Source organism: Nansenia antarctica (genome assembly GCF_963989245.1).
Source record: "Nansenia antarctica genome assembly, chromosome: 7".
Lineage (NCBI taxonomy): Eukaryota > Metazoa > Chordata > Actinopteri > Argentiniformes > Microstomatidae > Nansenia > Nansenia antarctica.
The window spans coordinates 47424125-47428135 of record NC_137677.1 but is presented as its reverse complement, the minus strand read 5'-3'; the positions used below and the strand labels follow the sequence as shown (position 1 = coordinate 47428135).

Sequence of the window (4011 nt, the reverse complement as noted above, 5' to 3'; positions counted from 1 at the left end):
TGGCTACTGTTTACAACGGACAGACTTGTGTAATGGCGATGGAGCCTCGCCTCTTTTCCCCTCTCCCTGTGTCGGCTACACAACTGCGCTCAAATGGGTTCTAGCCGGACTAGACCCGCCCCATTGAACTTCAGTTAAGTCAGCCACACAGTCACCCACGGGATCACAGTTCAGAACAGGGGGGGGGGGGGGGGAGATAGATCAAACTATTTCCTTTAAGAATATCACATCTACTTTGTGCACTGTTCTTTTATATTATTTTCATTGCATCGCTGTCGCTCACGGCGCACCCCGACCCACGGGCGGAGCGCTCAACATGGCGGGACACTGCGCGGAGATCTGTCCCAGCACAGAGCGCAGATGTGACTCTGTTGTGCATCCAGTCTAGAATGGCCCACATTATGGTATGAACAATCTGAAATGCCAGGAATGTGGTTGACATGCCTTATTCGTGAATTATATTTCATGTTCAAAGAGACCCTTACATTATGTATCTGATAACAGCACATTCAATGCAACTAATAGGCATACGTCTGAGAGGAATTTACACTTTCATATGACGCAGTCTCACTGCTTACGTCATGTCATTGGAATTCGCAGATTTCCTTAAAAGGAAGTATTTCCTGAATGGATGAGGAGCACATCTGGCTCCTCTGTAGTGCAGTGGGATGGGTGCCCTGGCTACGTCAAGGCCGTGTGGGACACAGAACTGAGTCAGTGGAGCTGCTGTAGCCTTCACCCCTGCTCATTTGATTCAATTTCCTTCTTTATAAAATAAATTCACACAATATTCCCTTTAATTGTCATGTTTATTTAGTTATTCACAGTTAAATAATCTATTCGATAGGACATTGCGGAAGGAGGGTTACTGAATCCAGGTCTCCGCATACAGTACAATTACATTTAGATGTGTTGTTTTCTCTTGTCTAATACGTCAGAGCACTACAAGACATTAACTTCATCCAAACTGCAGGGACTGAAACTTCCCACCAGTGTACAACATTATACTGTAAGTAACCACTTACTTAAAATAGAATAATCTCTTTGTCTCCTTCAATCAACACAACCCCATTTTAAATATAAAAAAATAATGAAATAAGTACATTCAATTATTCCCATGTATTACTTCCGTATCTGGTCTCATTAATAAGGAATCAGAAACAGCTGCCGTGGGAACAAAACATAAAGCAGTGATATTAGTGTATAAGACTATTTCTTTCTTATTTTTTCTCTTTTTACATTAGAGGCAAGATCAATCAGTTTGATTTCATCTCATATTCAGTGCAAAGATACGGTCATACAGTCAAAAGATAGGACACCCCATGAAAACCTTTGGCTTTTTCAACAAATTTAAACATATGGACATTTGATCAGGGGAGGCTGGTTCATTAGGTGCAATTGGGCAATGCCCCACCAAAGGGAGAAGAGAGAGATTTTTTTTCTATGACTTCTAGACAGTGTTGCTTCTGAATATCATAGTCCAATCAGCTAGTGTTCTGTGGAGTATATCATAGTCCAATCAGCTAGTGTTCTGTGGAGTATGTTCCAATCAGCTTCAAGTCCCGCCCCTTTCGGGGCAACTTTCAGTCTACTCGAAGTTGCACTAGGCTGTTCTCGTAGACTTGCATGTAAAATCTATTTTGGTAACTTCAGGCCATTCGGTCAATTGTCTATGGGGTTTTGGGACATGCACCGAAAGGGGCGGGACTTGAAGCTGATTGGAACATACTCCACAGAACACTAGCTGATTGGACTATGATATACGCCACAGAACACTAGCTGATTGGACTGTGATATTCAGAAGCAACACTGTCTAGAAGTCATAGAAAAAAAATCTCTCTCTTCTCCCTTTGGTGGGGAGCCAGCCTCCCCTGCTTGAGGATATTACAACTGGACCTATTACCGAAGTCAAACTTCGTTTGTGGTCGCAATCTCCGCGCAATCTCCGCGCAATCTCCGCGGCTGTTAGGCTGCTACTGTTGGTGTTTTGCGAAGCCAGAATACACAAACTCGACCTGAAGGTAAGAGAGTCAGCTAAGATAAAAGCTACTTCAAACATTTAGTAATATCGTCAGCATGGTACGTTTTCTATTGTCGTCTTTTAGCTTGTTTGTTTATGTATTCAGCACACGCACACACACACACACACACACACACACACACACACACGCACACACGCACACACGCACACACGCGCACACACACACACACACACACACACACACACACACACACACACACACACTCACACTCACACACTCACTAGAGGGGATGAAGAGGTCTGTACAGGGGGGTAGGGGGGATGAAGAGGTCTGTACAGGGGGGTAGAGGGGATAAAGAGGTCTGTACAGGGGGGTAGAGGGGATGAAGAGGTCTGTACAGGGGGGTAGAGGGGATGGAGAGGTCTGTACAGGGGGGGTAGAGGGGATGGAGAGGTCTGTACAGGGGGGTAGGGGGGATGAGGAGGTATGTAGAGGTGGGTAGGGGGGATGAAGAGGTCTGTAGAGGTGGGTAGGGGGGATGAAGAGGTCTGTAGAGGTGGGTAGGGGGGATGAAGAGGTCTGTACAGGGGGGTAGAGGGGATGAAGAGGTCTGTACAGGGGGGTAGAGGGGATGAAGAGGTCTGTACAGGGGGGTAGAGGGGATGGAGAGGTCTGTACAGGGGGGTAGGGGGGATGAGGAGGTATGTACAGGGGGGTAGAGGGGATGAAGAGGTCTGTACAGGGGGGTAGAGGGGATGAAGAGGTCTGTACAGGGGGGGTAGAGGGGATGGAGAGGTCTGTACAGGGGGGTAGGGGGGATGAGGAGGTATGTACAGGGGGGTAGAGGGGATGAAGAGGTCTGTACAGGGGGGTAGGGGGGATGAGGAGGTATGTACAGGGGGGTAGAGGGGATGAAGAGGTCTGTACAGGGGGGTAGGGGGGATGAGGAGGTATGTACAGGGGGGTAGAGGGGATGGAGAGGTCTGTACAGGGGGTAGAGGGGATGGAGAGGTCTGTAGAGGTGGGTAGAGGAGATGTAGAGGTGATGAAGAGGTCTGTAGAGGTGGGTAGAGGGGATGAAGAGGTCTGTACAGGGGGGTAGAGGGGATGAAGAGGTCTGTAGAGGTGGGTAGAGGGGATGAAGAGGTCTGTACAGGGGGGTAGAGGGGATGGCGAGGTCTGTACAGGGGGGTAGAGCTATTCTCATGCTAAAATCGACTGTAAATCCAGATTTTAAAGTTGATATTCTTCCCCGTGGAGCATGCCCCCATAACCTGTGCCCCACCCAAAATGTTTAGCACCAGCCGCCACTGCATTTGATGATATTGAGAGATGGAGGTAATATAACTAAACAAATAAAACTGAAAAACATTATCATCTTTTAAAATGATTTGTAAAATGTAATTAATAGAAAGTTAGGACACCCCCCCATATAAAGATTCTAAAATTAGAATCAAGTGCAACACATCTGGTGCAAATGATTAGAACATTGTTAGAGAGGATTTCGGAGGAGCCTGTCTTATTTAAACCTCAGACATTTAGTTTGGTTTGCTCTTTCATTGTTGAAGAGAGTGGTATCACCCTGGCGGGATCAAAAGAGCTCTGAGGCCTTCAGAAAAGGGTTAGGGTTAAGACTAAAGTTTGCCAGATAAGTTCAAGGTTTGAATGGCCGAAGTTTGCTTGAATCTTAATCCGATTGAGATGCTGTGAGGTGATTTGAAACAGGTTGTGCATGGAAGACCCCCCTCAAATATCACACAGCTGAAAGAATTCTGCATGGTGGAGTTGGAAAAACGTTGTCCTGGTCGATGTCAGAGACTGGTAGACAGCAATACCAGCTATGGCATAGGGTGTCCTAACTTTTTCCTCAGTAGAAATTGGCATCTTTGTTCACGTGATGACAAAGTTAAATTCTCATCGTTTTTTGGTTCAATTACATCACATTTATATTGATATGTCCATATTTCTTCAAAAAATCTCATGGGGTGTCCTAATTTTTTCATTCACATGACTGTAACTCAATAAAGCA

General features: G+C 45.9%; 1 protein-coding gene across 1 annotated transcript in view; it reads right to left on the bottom strand.

Annotated features, from left to right (window-relative positions):
- Positions 1 to 3965: 3965 nt before the first annotated feature.
- The window catches only part of gcc2 (GRIP and coiled-coil domain containing 2), a gene marked incomplete at its 5' end in the record, with an annotated part of 16803 nt that continues 16757 nt past the window's right edge, over positions 3966 to 4011 (bottom strand). The window contains one exon of the mRNA XM_080536827.1: positions 3966 to 4011. This exon is cut by the window's right edge and continues 765 nt beyond it.